General features: G+C 32.2%; 1 pseudogene; it reads right to left on the bottom strand.

Moving 5' to 3' along the window:
• Positions 1-13,212: 13,212 nt before the first annotated feature.
• On the bottom strand, positions 13,213-16,134 carry LOC126845378 (uncharacterized; annotated as a pseudogene).
• Between the last annotated feature and the right edge of the window lie 227 nt (positions 16,135-16,361).

Consider the following 16,361-nt stretch of genomic DNA (forward strand, 5'->3'; position numbering starts at 1 on the left):
TACTAGTAATAGCAAGAGGTTGCTTAATGTGGTGGTTCGATATTTTGTTGCGCTGGCAAGAATCGCATTTTTTAATATATTCTTTTACTTCTTTCTTAAGCCCTTTCCAGTTAATGTGCTTCCTAATTTTTTTAAGAGTTTTATGAAGACCCATATGGCCTCCTGAAGCTTTGAGTCATGAAATTGTGCAAAAATAGTACGTTTTTCTTCAGGTGTAAATTCTAAGCGTGAACAAATAATAATATTTATGTCGGTATCACGGAAAACATATCGTATCATTGACCTTACGTGTGCCCAGTCTACGTCGTCATCATGACCTAATTTATTCATGGCTAGTTTACTTAAGTTGTTTTCTTCACAGAACTGTCGTAATGCTACTAACGATAAAAACAGGTTTTCACACGTCGTTACTTGCTGATCGCGCGTTTTCGTTATTAAGAATATAATATACCGGTCGTTATTTTTTATGAAAGTCGTTCCCCCAATATCACCTGCCTGTACGTTTTGGTCGGCTCCGTAGTTCTGTTTTAACTGGTAGTTAATACCGGTTCTAAAATTAAATTGCTTCGCGATCTCTGACACTATGTGATATTCGTCGGGTGCGTCTATTAATTCCCCCGTTACTTCGGATACATTTTTATTAGTAATCAACTGTGTTTCAAACTTTTCAAAGAAAACTGGGTACGTTAAGTCTTTAACTTCCGTAATACTGTATACTCGGCTTAGCGCGTCTACGTTCGAATTTTGTACTCCCGGCTTATAACGTATTTCATAATCGTATTCTTCTAATAATATTCGCCAACGGGCTAATTTTGATAAAGGGTCTTTTAAGTTGAAGAGCCACTGCAAAGCTCTGTGGTCTGAATATATTGTGAACTTTCGTCCATAGAGATAAGGCCTGAACGTTTTTACCCCAAATACTATTGCTAAACATTCGAGTTCGGTTATTGAGTAATTACTCTCACTTTTATTTAAAGTCCTAGAGGCATATGCTATAGGCTTTTCTTCTTTAGGCTCCCCCTGTGACAATATAGCTGCCAATCCCTTTAGACTAGCATCCGTAGTCAATATAAAAGGCCTAGTAAAATCTGAGTATTGCAAAACAGGTTCTGAACATAGCGCGTTTTTTAATGTATCTAATGCTTCCTGACAACTTTCTGTCCATATGAATTTTACCCCTTTTCTTAATAGATTAGTTAATGGTTTTGCAATGCTACTATATTTATCAATACATTTTCTATAGAAACCTGAGAGACCTAAAAAGCTCTTAATTTCTTTTGGCGTTCTAGGGACAGGGAAGTTTAGAACCGCTTGGACCTTCGATTGGTCCGGACGAATACCATCAGCTGAAATAACATGCCCGAGGAATGCACATTCCCTTTGAATAAAATGGCATTTATCTGGTTGAATCTTTAAATTATGCTGTCTTAACCGATCGAAAACGTCACGTAGCTTAGAGTTATGCTCGGAAAGCGAGCTCGAATACACGATTATGTCATCCATGTAGAGCAATGCCTTAAGTCCTATTAGCCCTGATAGTACTGTAGCCATAAGACGTGAAAAGGTCAAAGGGCTTCCTTTTAAACCCATAACTGTATGATTGAAAATCAGATGACGAGCACCGTGTCTGGAGTTCATTACGGTGAATCCAGTGAGTTCCCGTGACGCTTCTGATAAGGGAATTTGATAAAATTCCGATGTTAAATCTATGACGCTAAAAATCTGACTTCGGCCTAATTGGTCAAGTATCTCGGTAATATTAGGTATTGGATAGAACTCATCTAATGTAACTGCATTTAGCCCCCTAAAATCAACTACTATACGGTACTTTTGAATCTCACTAGCGTCTAACTTTTTCTTTACTAACAACAGTGGTGAATTCCAAGGAGAGAAGCTTTCCTGTATTATCCCGTCCTTTTCCATTTGCGTTACCTGTCTACTTATTTCTTCTTGCTGCGCGAAAGGCAATCTATACGGTCTTAGGTACACGGGCTTTTGATCTAGTTTTATTCTAATTTCGTGTTCTATTGTATTAGTACAGGATAATTTATCTCCCTCTAAATGAAATATATCTGCATAATCCCCACATATTCCTAAAATAGATTCTTTTTCCTCAGCGTTCATATGATCGCTCCTAATTAATGTTTTAATCTTATTCACCCTGTCTTCTTCGATATTTTCTACATTAATATTGTAAATACTATAACTGGTTTGTCCTTCATAAGTTATTTTACTTAAATCGTGTCTACTTAAACATGTCTCGGTTTCCCCGATATTTAATAGTCCTACTATAAACCCACCATCCTTGACAAGAGAAATCGCGCTGCTACAATATACGTCTTTAACCAATTCTTGTTTATGTATTAATATCTCCTGCCCGTCCAAATCAGCTATTGGTACTGTTATGACCGTCTCTGACCTCGGCTGCAGTATTATACTGTCGTCATTATTCTTGGCTACCTGCCTATTCCCCGTATCGCTTAGTTTCGCGCTACCTACATGGTTTATTATCCTGTCATCTAAATGAAACTTATTACATATACTTTCTACTAATTTATTTACATTACTATCATTATGAACCCCGTCTATATCGACTAAATCCTTGTTCTGTGACTCAATACATTCCAATGTCGTGTTTTCTACACTTATATCCCCTGCGTCATTCGCATTTAAACTTATTTTACTACCTTTGTCATTTATTTCATCATAACTAATATTCCTATCCTTTTCATTCTTACCTAAAGCAAGGTGCTCAATAATATTCGCCGCTTGATGCGAACATGATACACCTTGACATAATCCATTATCATTATAATCATTTTTTACACTTTTTTCTGCTAAGGGGAATTCAACTATAGCCTCACTTAATTTATTCTTACTTGCTATATTCCCATCAACTTCATTTTCATCAACTATACTCTCATTGACTATACACTCATCAACTATTTGTTCCCCATTAACCATTAAAATACTCTTAATTTCTGTTTCACATAACATATTTTCCCCAATTACTTTGCTATCTATTTTCAAACTTTCTTCACATAATACTTCATTATTCTCAACTATACTTAATTCTTTTTCATTTTCTAAAATATCATTTTTCCCACTTTGCTTACCATTTTCACTTAAAACATCATCATCATTATCATTTATCAAAAGAACATTATTACCCATATCTATCACCGTGTGATTTTCAGTAAGGAATTTTTCCCCCAAAATACCATCTTCCTGCATTATACAATTGTTACCTACTAAATTAAATTCTGTATATATTTCCTTATTATTAATTATTATCGGAATAACTATAGTACCATACGTTGGTATAATTTTTTCATGAATTCCCTTAAGATAAACCCTTTTTAATTCGTTAACCATAATATCATCTTTTACCGTGCTGATTTTTAAAATATTAATCTGAGAGCCAGTATCGACTAGCAATTGAAAATTATCGTTTTTGCTAGCGTTACTATTACAAAAAATATGCTTATTTATCATTGCCGTTCGGGTGATTCTGAAGCAGTCTGAGATTCCACGGCTATTTGCCTCACGACGCGCGTCCCGTGATTCGCGGTCGGTTCCTGAAAATTTTCTGCTTTAATCGCGGCGCTCCCCATATTTGCACGTTTCGCGTCATTTTCCCTTTTATAGCAAACAGACTCCCCGTGCCCGATTTTGCCACAATAATTACAGACAATGGGACCCGCATTATTCGAATTAAAATTTCCCGATTGATAATTAGTATTTTGCCTATTTTGCTGAGGTGGAGGTCTATTATTATTATTGCCATTGTTAGTGTTTAATCTACAATTATAGGATAAATGACCTATTTGATTGCAAATCCTACAACGCCTATTATCTTCATTAGGACGATTACCATTAAAATTATTACCCCGATTATTATTATTACCATTATTCCTTGGTGACTGAAAACCCCTATTCCCGTTGTTATTTTGACCCGTATTAAAATTATTCCCTGCGTTTTGCGATTTAAACATATCCTGTACCCCTCTGTAAGTGATCAAGTCCTTTTCGGCTAGGACTGCGGTTTGCATAGCACTATCAAGTGTAAGAGGATTTTTAGTTTTAACTTCAAATTTAAGTTGTTCATTTAACCCATTAATATAACTAACCAGAGCCTGTGTTTTTACATTTTCATTTATAATTTTCGCGTCTTCCTTTGATTTCCCCGCGGCTAAAGCGTTACATAATTTTTGATAAACTTCATCTACCCGTTCATTATAACTATTAACTGTTTCATTTTTGTTCATTCTTATTATATTTAATTGAATTTGTAAATTAGCCGCTGCAAAAGGTGTTTCAAACGCGTCAAGCAATGATTTTTTCAACTCCTCCCATGATGCTAAAGTTTTATATTTAGTACAATTAAATGCACGGCCCGTAAGCTTGGTGCTTATAACCATTTTTAACAAAAGCGGTATTTGATCGGCATTAACTGAATTAATTATTGCCTCACATGCATTTAAAAATTGATAAATATCCGTTTCACCGGAGTATTTAGGAGTTAAATGTAACGCGTCCGTTAAACTTAAAGTGGGAGTTAAAGACATCGTTGCTTGATTAGTTTCTACTTCTGGTGTATTAGCCGTAGCTGTTGTGTTAATTTCTTTTGCCCTAGATTTTGTTTTCCTAACCGTTTGTAGTTCAACATGCACTACACCTAGTGTACTCCTAGTTAATCGCCTATCTGTTTCCCTAAGTGTTCTGTTCAAAAGGTCTATCGGGTCGGTTTCAGATTCCTGATCAATAATAATAGAACTACTGTTACTGTCGTCTAAATTAATTAAATCAATTTCATTAGATTCTAACGTAACCTCAGATAAATCTAATTCTTTCTTAACATGAGAAGTGTCTAACTGCTTATTATTACTCATACAATCAACTTAATTAACTTATTTATATCCTTATATTATAGATTACTCACAATAGAGCGTTCATTTTTTGAGTCGTCTGGTCGTGTCAAAGAGCGTTGAAGAGCAAGAAGGCTGGAATTCTTCAATTGGTCTTCGGTGTGATGTTGCAATCAGTCCCGCCTTTGACAATCCTACCGCACTGCGCCAGTGTGAAGTTCCAGCAGTCTGTGGCCTTTGGATACTTAGCACACAAAAGGTTGAAGAAGGAAGATGGAAGATTTGTCAATAAAGTTAATACTTTCAATCAAAATAGGTATTTTATGTATTATAATATAAGCATTAAGTTGATACACAGATAACGAAAATGAGTGCCTGTTGCAGGTATGTCACAATACACAGCCAAAACACTTCTGAATTGCTGTGGTGAAACGGCTGGTATTTACGCAAAATGCCCATCCGGTTCGAGTGGAAGGAGTCCTTCGGATCCCCGCCTCGGTGACCTTTTCTCAGCTGTGCAAGCGTTAGTCCGGGTTATTGGAGAATGGCCAAGCTGTCTACTGTTAAGTGCGGAATATTGTCGGATAGATTATTTATACAATTTATGTGTTTGTTTGTGCGTTTTTACAATCTTTCAGTTGTACAAAGTATATGATTTGCATAAATAAATTGGCTTTTACAATTTATAATTGGGATTTTACAATTTATGACGTTGTTTACATTTGGTTACATACAAAGTATAGAATAACTCCTTTAGGTCGTACACATATTAATATTCAAGGAGAAATCGGTCATGACGTAAACATGGCTGGACTTAGTAATCCATTCACATTTCACTAGTCCAGGCACACATTTCAGTTTCAACGTTTTACAACCGGAATGTTTACAATACATATAAGCAATGCAATGCGATTTACCGGGATTCACCGATTTCGTAGCCAGAACACATGGTTTTTAACTGTTCTTATGAGCTTCCTAATAATACTTGCATACCTGTTTCCTATCACTTTGATATCGCCTTTGCTATTAAAGCCACTAATGAGCGACCACTGCTCTTTCGGAATTACAAATTGACCCTAGTACACATCGACTTTATTAAAAGAGAGAATAGGATTAACACAGTTTTCCAATACAGGTTTTTTTAGTTCATGGGTAGAACAACTCCAGGTTTACAGGAGTTTTTTTTTCTAATACATTTTTCAATGGTGTCGGCACTTAATCATAATTTTTTTTAATTTGTTTTACCGGGGTGACATCATATCACCAGCTGTTCTCTTATAATTTGTTACAGGAGTACTATGAATAATAGCTCCATCAGTAATAACAATAAACGGTTTTTGGGGCGTTATCATAGATATTTCGTTTTTGGGTACTACCGTTTGATAGCTGATGTTAACAGATTTCTCCGGCACGAGATCGGCAGTTAGCCGAAAAATGATAAGGGTTCGATTTACAATAATTCTGATAAGACGGTGTAACCAACTTAATTTAATTATCCAAAAATGACAAATATTGTAGTGTTTGAAGTATGAGTAGAACTGTACAATACATGTATTCCTCGCATTCATATCACACGACATAAATCAGTTATCTAAATTCTAATGATAGTAGTAAATAATAAATGAATATTAAAATACGTTAAATATATTATAACTGTCAAAAACCATGGGTCACTTGAAGTAAGGTGATTACTGGTTATTTTTTTATAGTTGCAGTTTATCAAAGAAAGAAAATATCCAAGAAAATATACACACGGAGAAGTCGAGTTTTAGAAAAGCTGCAGAGTGGATTAATGTAGAAAAGCAAAGGATCACTCAACTAACATTTGGGAAAACCATAGTAAAATATTAGTTTAGAGTAATATTTTTTTATTAATTATTATATAATGATTCTCAACGATTTTTTTTATGTATTTCCGTTGTATGAATTTAAATAATTATATGTTTACAAAATAGTTAAATACCATGGCTTAAAAAAGATCTAAACAGGTTATTGGACATTTTACCTAACCCAAATATTCTGTTTTATTAATCATTTGTGATTAACCCAATAAAAAGCCTTTTGTACATCCAGAAAAATAGCCATAAATTTATAATTTTTATCAATATTTTTGTAAACGAAGTTATCCACCCTAAAAAGTGCATCAGTTGTTGACAATCTAGTTCTGAAACCAAACTTTGAATTTAAAAGGAAAGATTTATTTAAAAAAAAATTAAGTGAACTTCTTTTTTTACATTTTAAAAATTGTTTGATAAAGTAAATGATAGTGAGATCGGTCTATAATTACCACCTGCTAATTAATGACCTGATATAAATAATGGGGTTTCGATAAATTTTTCTAAAGCTAAAAGATTATGGCCAATTAATTAAGTTTAATTTCAAATAATTGATAATGGATTTGAATATTTTTTTAAGTATGTAATTTGTCAAATCATTTTTATAAAAAGTATTATAATTTTCTTATCGATAAGCTTACTCATTTCTTCACTGCTAATTGGATTAAGAAATATACTGTCTTTGTTATTATTAAATATTAATATCTTTAAACTGTAAAATATCTGAATTTATATGCTCTATTTCTAAATGATTTTCTACATTAGTCATTTAATTCATTACAAATTTCAGTTTTAGATTCAATAAGAATACCAACCTTTAATAGTAATTTTATTTTTTTATTTTTATATTTGCTTGGTTTTCCTGTGATCTCATTAATAATACTTCAAGTCTGTATACTGTCAAGTTTGGCTCGTTATAGTTTTTTTTTTGGTAGTGTATTTGTTTTGACTTTCTTATCAATATGTTTAACATATTTCTAAGTATATGAGCTGTACATTTTTTTTAAAATTAAAATCGAGAGGTCTAGACGGACTAGACCTCAGCTAAGAAAAACGTTTTTCTCTATTTCTTTTAGAAGTAATAATTCCAGTGTGATTCACTCTTTTAGATTTAATAATTAGTTTGGCTTGTCTTTGTTTATAGAACCAGAAGAATAGTTGATAAATTCTTTTATTTTGGAATTAAAAATATCAGCCATAGTATCTACATTTGCAGAATCTAAACAAGAATGCTAGTTTTCTGTTTTAATTAATATATTTAAATAATTTACATTTATTGTACTTATAGTTGATATTATTAGAAAATTATAATCGTTATTTTTTATTCAGATGTAGGGTTGTATACCTTGGTGGAAGTTAGTATTTAAGTAAAATAAAAACACAACGATAAAATGATTAACACAGTGACACACCATCACTTTTGTTTAATGTTCCTAATGAGTAATAGTTTTATAGCCATGTAGTTAAAAAAATTAGAAGCCAGGTTTTACATAATACAATAATACTAAAATAATTAATTAATGAGCCCAATAAACCTACATTGTTTTATTAGAAATATTGTTGAAATGAGCCTTAATACCAAAAATATTAATTTGAAAAACTCCTGAACTTAACTCTTTAAGTTGTATTATTCTAATGCAAGTCGGCAAATACAACCTCAAACCAGAGTTCCCTCTGCGGAACTTGGTCACTTGATTGGGGTAACACATCTTCAAGCCACCTCACAGGATTGGTCCGCGAGCTGGTTAATGGCTTGAATAAAGTCGTGTGCGGTGTCCAGTCGTCGGTTGTATGCCTTACGCCACAGTCGAAGTCGCGTTTCACGTTGATCTTCCGTTTCTGTGGACCGAGTCTGCGAAGCGTAGTTGCGTTGATAGTCTTGGCGAGTATCCCGGTGATCTGGATCCTCAATATTAATTGACCGAGCCTTAGAATGCTGCTCTCGATCCTTGGATCGACGAACATTGCGGTCATCTTCGCTTGCATTTTGAGCAGCTGCAGCTTTTCTCTCTCGATCCTTCTCCCTTTGAGCAGCTTTAGCCTCCTCAGACTTGTCGTGCTCGCGCTTTTTACGCTTAGCTAGCCTAACGGATTTATTAAGTTCGTCTTCAGCTTTCTTCTTGGCCTTGTATGCTTGCCGTTTCCTCTCTAGTCGACGCTTACGTTGAGTTGATGTCTCTACCATGGTTTTGCCGCTCTAGTTCCTGAAAATTTGTTGATTAAAACTTACAAAGGGAGGCCACAGTGGTGGAGTCACGGTTTATATTCAAATTTCAAGGAAATGTGGTTTATTAATTTTAACACAGAATAAAGGTTTACCCTTTAAAGTACTGGACAACCATACATTTGGTATTTCCCATAATTTTCGTAAAAGTACTTTAATTATTAATAGTACTCTAATAATGTGGTAGTAAAACACAATTGATAATTCCACCCCTAAGGGGGTTAAAATGGGGTCGATTTCTTGTCCGTCGTTCCGGGTGGAATCTTGTGATTCAAAAAGACTTATTTTTCACCCGCCAGCAAAAATTAAACGTGATGTGTTTGGGCGTGGATGGTGTCCAGATATGAGCGGTACCAGGTTCGAAACCATTTCACCCATTACATCTTTTTTGCATTTTTTTATAATTTTTTTCAACCGTAAGTAGCAATTTATATTGTAAGAAATCTTTAATACCACAGATTACATGTTTACCCTTTAAAGTACTGGATATCCCTACATTTGGTATTTCTCATAATTTTCGTAAAAGTACCTTAATTATAAATAGTACTCTAATAATGTGATAGTAAAATTCTGTAATAGTGAAATGCAATTTGAACGCTCGAAAATTTAAAGATAAACCGTAACTAATTGAGTGACGTCATTAATTAAAATTACTTAATACTTACAATGGCACAGGTATCGCTGGTGTATTGGCACTGATCTCAAACAAATACGTAAACAGGTAATTAAAAAACAAACACTGGTTAAAATTACCGTGACGCACAATTTTTTTCCCATATCAGAAGTTGTCAAACCAATTGTCGATGGATTATTACAAAATACATAGAGTAATATTAACATCCGGCCAACAGGCATCTTCTGTTGGAATCTTTCCATCTTTTCCAATTGGTGGTTCATTTATTAGTATAACCAATATCATAACAGTTTATAAGAAGCAGTGTAAATTTCATTACTCTTACACAATTCAATACTCACCAATAATAATGATTATTATCATATGTCATAAATCAAAAGAAATTGTCTTGCAACATTAATGATATGTGTATCATATAACGGTGGTATATAGTGGTGACATATCAGAAGGTATATAAGGGACATATCAGAATGGCTTAATATAAATTTCTGCAGATTATCTATATACTCTTCAAATTACTATAATAACAAAAAGAATACATAATTAATAGCTATAAGAATCTTTTTTTTATTTTGTAAATAAATTCAATTCAATTGGAATTGAAAATATAAATGTCCTCTACAGTCTACATTAATAGTACATCAATACTTGATTACTTATAATACATGTTGAATTAAGTCAGAAATAATAACTTATAATTCGTATACGAATATGTGGTTTATAAGTTTCAACATCCTTTTTAAATGTAGTGATTTTATTGATAAAATTAGCTTTTTGTAATAATAAACAGCACATATGCCTAGAGACCCCTAATGGAGGAAAATTTCAGGGAACTCTTAATGTAGAACATTTTACATTTCTATCGTGGTTTCCTAATACAGAACATAATAGGACAGTAGAGTGGTACCCATCCCATAATAACAAAATAAAATAATTAGGTAAATTTATGAAGAAAGTTGTAGATTGGGCATAATTCTCATGATTGATAACTTAATAAGAAATAGAGAGTATAATTTGTCAACATAAATTGATGCTAGAAAAAAAAGATAACTGTTCATCAATACTCATAATACATAAATGTTTAATTGGTTAAGGAATAATAAAACGTGTTAAAAAATCAACTATGACAACATTTAGGATTGTGCTACTACAGTAATTTATACAATATGATCGTCTCATGCTAAATCCTAACACATTATCAAGTACACATATTAAATAATAATTAATATAATTACTATAAGTTTCACATAGATCGCAAGGTTCACTATGTAATGTTAACACTAAGTAAATCAAGTACTTAAATATTATAGATACAGCTTGTTTATTTAGATGTGTCTTAATAAAGATTTTGGATGTCATACTACCTACATTAGTTGTAACGTTTGTTAGTGAATTAAACATTGTTTTTTATTTAATATTGCGCTTCTATAAGGCTGAATTTTTTTTGTGAACTGTACATTTTCAAGCCGCCTCTGACGAAATAGCATGTCTTAATATAAATTACATTAAGTAAATTTAAATTACCAAGAAACTGTACAAGAATAATGTTTAATTGTTTTATACCTTATTCAGTTAAACTCTGTATAGTTGGATTGTACGTGGTATTGTGTGACATAGAAAATATCAATCAACACTCTTGAAAATTTCTACATTTATTGTATCACTTAAATTTAATTACTAATAAATAGTTAAGGGAGTTATACTTATTTTTGACTTATTAAATTACAAGTACAACAAATTAAGCTGTTTACTGTTTTGTCATGATAATAATAGCTATAATATAGTAAAAATTAAAAAATATAAATTAACTTTTAATAATACAATTTAGGTACAGTTGTATAATATCATTCACTATTGTCTATCAGCAATACAAATGCAATACATTTTAAGTCTATTGATAAGGATTTTAAATATTCGAATTTTTTTTTTTGTGACGTTGGTGCTCGTGCATGATGTCGGTGATGAAATTGCTTATCATTTTTCGGCCAACTGCCCTGTGCCCTTCTCCGGCGTAACATCGTTTAGACCAGATTTATTTACCGAACTACTATCGGTAATATCGCTCTCGTCAAAAGATGATAAAGTAATGTCAGGTGTTGATATATCCATATCTAAATTGTCTAACACTACAAATTCTATTTCATTTCTGTTATTACTAACAAAACTAGAAATGTCTTTTGAACTTGTCTCACCGGTGCCTTTATCGTTAGACTTATTCATTTCCTCAGTTTTAATACTATTAGAAATGTCAAACGATTTAAGACATTTTCTGTGTACAGACTTTTTGTTTCTGTAATCAAGTTTGACTTTTAACTGTCTACAAATATCGTCAACTACAGGACCATCGAATTTTTTTAAATCGGTCGATGAAAAATTGGACGTTTTCAATGTATTCTTTAGTTTAAAGGTCACACTATCATCAAACGAGGAGCAACAATCGTTGCTGATATCAGCATTATTATTTATATGTTTTCTAAGAGATGAATTTTCATTTCGCAAATGCTTAACTACAAGTCTTTTTAAGTTCTTAACGTTTTTTTTTTTTAAACCGTACTACAAATGCCACTAACACAGCTATGCGACGCTGACACGCCGTTAAAATCTAACTTTGCATATTCAGTACGCACATACTAGCCTACCTCATTAATTTTACTATTAAAACTCATGTTTAAAAAAATTTTTAATTCGTTTGAGTTCAGACAACGTAAATGTCAAACTAAAGAGTAGACAAAACTCTTCTTTTAAAATAATGTATTCAAGCAACGTAAATGCCAAACCACAGAATAAACGTTAACTATTCTTTTAAAATATCTTATGTGTAAGCAACGTAAATGCAGCACAAGAGTAAACGTTAACTATTCAAACCTACAAAAAAATAAAAACAAAATAAATACAAATAGAAAAAAAAAAATTTACCAACTGGTAAAAAAAAAAAAAATAAACACTTGTTTGTTTAAAAAATCCCCTAAAAAAAAACAAAATCAGTTAAATAAAACACTTCAAATAATTAAAATAATTGTATTAATAAAAGTATATAAAGTTAAAAGTATTGTAATTAAGTTGTAGAATTCACAGTCACATTCACAGAAAGTATAATTCACAGTGTCACTTAATATGAAACTTTGATCTGCAACAAATTTACAAAAAACTACATTAACACATTAATAGTAATAAAATTAGGTACATGAAGTATTTATAAAATACATTAGTAGACTAAGGGGTTTTGAAGCTGTGTAAGAAAATGCATTATAATTATAGCGAATTTCCAAAATTGACAACAGCAAAACAATTCAGTTTTCAGTAAAAATCAATATATAAAATTGACATAGTACTAACCTAAACAATTAGTATTTTTGAAAGGAGTGACATTTTTAAAACCTCAAATAATGACCTTAAATTGAAAATACTGCCGTTGAAACCAATTACTTATTTTAATATCTAAATATTTTTTCCCTAACCCATGTTAAACAATAGGTAGGTTCACCGTGCTACATCAGTTGAATTAAGTATTGTTAAACTTACTTAAAAAAATATCCAGTGCGGTGAAAAACAAAAACCTGGAAAAAATAAAGTAACATTAAATTAAAATTAAAAAATATTATAATTTGATATAAATAATTAAATAATAATTTAGATGATTATGAATACACATTAGTAAACGAAACTTAGGCCTATATTTACAAGATTTACAGAAACAGAATTACAAATGTTTACCTAAAAATGTCCACAAACTAGGATGGTTTACTGTAAATTTCAATTTCATTGAATTATGGAAACTTTCAATATTGTTGTAGGTCCTTTTTGGCAATATATTGACTGAAACAACTTGTGGTCCGACAGACCTTATCCAATAACTAAATAACATGTTTAATAATATTTGTGAAACAAACAATTTTTAGATTTAAGTCTTCACAAGGTATTGTAGTTATTATTATTTATTTATTTCATCATAATTATAATGTCATTAAACACACCTGATTTTACTAAATCTTTTTAGTGCAGTTTAACAAAAAGGCTTTTCTTAATAATATTTTATCTGAAATAATGGAATACCTTTGGTAATATAGAAGTAAACGTTGAAGGTGGTGAACGAATGCTTTTATAAGAGCAAATCCTCTTTCAATGTTGCGGGCCCGAAGCAGTGGAAGACATAAAAGAAGTTTAACTGTTTTTAAAGCATTCTCATTGTGGTTTACATAATTCAGGTAACCGAGCTTACTCATTTTTCTCCACACTGCCTTTAAAGATACATGTATTTAAATATAAAAATTATTTATGTTTTACTTTTTAGTTTTTTACTTGATTGCGGTGGAACCAACAACCTGCCGCACGAGCTCCCGGAAACGTTGATACCAAAGAATCTCTAAGTGCCGTTTCGTAATCAGTTATAATAGCATGTGGAACTAATGTTGACAATAAATTACTTTTTATGAAACTGAACACACAGTTGTACGAGTTCCTTGTTTTGCTCTCCATTAGAACATAAACCATTGGTATCCACTAAATTCAATGTTTAAAAGTTACTATGTTTCATTTAGGAATTAATAATGTTCAAATAACTTACATAATTTTGTACCATACAGTGTATTGTTAAAAGCTGGTATCCCATATTACGTGGCAATACCTTAAAAGTTGCATCAGCGTGAAGCTCACGTATATCCTTTTGCAGAACTAAATGAATTAGTTGTGTGCAGGCAAAGACAATACTTGACTTTTTATCTTCATCACGCACACATCATTTAAAAAAATTATCATTGCAGCATGGAAAACGTTGCAGCTGGCCGTTGTCAAAGATCGTTGCCAAGTCTGTTCAATTCACAGGAATTCATGGCAATGTATTTCTTCTCTCTCTACGCATTAATGATTCCGCACTGGGACACGGGTAAAAACTAGCAGCTTCAATATGCCTATCAAACATAATTTAATCATAAACAATTAAGAAATAAATTTATAGTAGAATTAGTGTAAATTGTAAGTATGAAAATATTTAATTTTGGAACTAATAATGCTTTAGAAATAAAAAATTGACATTATTTTAAATAAAGATTATACAACAGTGTATATTATTAAAAAATGGGTGTAAGCTAAAGTGTATTATTTTCTGTGGCTTAGAGTTTTTTTTAAATCTTTTTTTTCTACCATAATTTTTAATTATTTAACGACGAAAAGAAAATTAAATACTTAAAACTAGTCAACATTATAATATAAGCATAGGTGCTACTTATATATTGACCACTTTTTTTTAAAAAAATTGTTTGAAATGAAATATTTACTGTGTGTATACAAAACTGAGCTTCTTTTAAGGTGGGGGGGGGGGTAAAGTTAATTCGTGCAAAAAACGGCAAATTTTTGTGAATTTTTTTTGACGACAGTTAAAATCTATTTATTAAAACTAATGGTACATTAAAGTATAATATTCGAAGAATATTGTGTAATATTTTCATGTAGAAATATTACAAAATACGGCAATGGCAGTAATTATTCGGAAGCGTCTCGGAAAAAAGTAGAATTGCGGCGTCCCTCATAACTTGATGCTGGATCATCCGAAATTAAAAGTTCTTTCGTTAGTTAATGGCTTTCCCTAGGTAACGCCGGGTAGGGTTTTTTGAAATTTTAATTTTTCACTTTTTGGGAACACATTGAAGGGAAAAAAGCGATTTTTGCGAAAAAAATCGGCTCATTTGTTATTATAAAATAAAAAATATTAACAAATTTGAAAAAAAATCTCCAGCGTTACCTCGTTAGTTATGTACAGAAATAGTGTTCAAAATTTAACAAGGATCGGTGTAGTAGTTTTGATGTTATGAGGGTCACCGACTTTGAAAACGTGAGTTGTGGGAAAAACGCTTTAAAGTTAACGATAGTGCGCTCGGACCGGGCAGCTATAAAATTCCGACAACTCATAACATCGTCAATTTTGTTCTGATCGACTTGAAATTTTGACACAATATTCTTGAGATATTATGCATTCAGTTAACAAAAAAAATGTAATACCTTACCCCCCCCTCTTAATTGGACGGCTCCTCTTGTTCGGTGGCGGTGGTCTCTTCCTCCCTGGCGGCTAGGGGATGTGTAGTATCGGGCTCTTTGATGGCGGCGGCTGCAGCGGGATTTGCCCCTACAGCAGGGTCAGGAAAAGTCTTTTTAGTACCCCCGTCCTGCCCCTTCTTCTTGGAGCATTCCACTGCCCGGTGGCCTCGGACGTAGCACAGATTACAACCTGAAATATATTATAAGGTTAGTTGAGCTTATACATAATATGAGAAAATCGGTTAACTGATATAGTAACAACTTACGCCCTCGAAATGCCTTTTGGTCACCGGTGCCATGTAATTAAAAAAAAAAATTGTAATACCTTACCCCCCCCCTCCCCCTTAAAGGATTATGATGATGAAATGCGTAAATAATAACCTCATAATATAAAATACTATACAGTAATCCACTCAAACACGAGATAATATCATAATTCAATACTCAATAAATTATTATCAAATTAGTAAATGTATACCTTCTTGCTTCTTTGTCATATATTTGTTTGAGTTGACCACATTCGGTGGCACTTCTCCATATCATAATTTCCCGAAAATCACGAATCAAAACCACGTTACCAACTACGCGTTCATGGCCATTGTGTGGCTTTAGTAGTTAGTACAATGACAGTCTCATCTGGCCATTCGCTTAATGGAACCCGTACAAAAATTATATTTACTTGAATATCTCTTCATATAGATAACTATTTATTAAAATAATGCACAGCTCTTCTTGCTATTTAGCTATTAATTAAATATTCTAATTAAATG

Source organism: Adelges cooleyi, unplaced genomic scaffold, assembly GCF_023614345.1.
Source record: "Adelges cooleyi isolate 19-005CV unplaced genomic scaffold, UGA_ACOO_1.1 ACOO_flye_CR_arks_rails_tigmint_CR_PRNA_784, whole genome shotgun sequence".
NCBI lineage: Eukaryota > Metazoa > Arthropoda > Insecta > Hemiptera > Adelgidae > Adelges > Adelges cooleyi.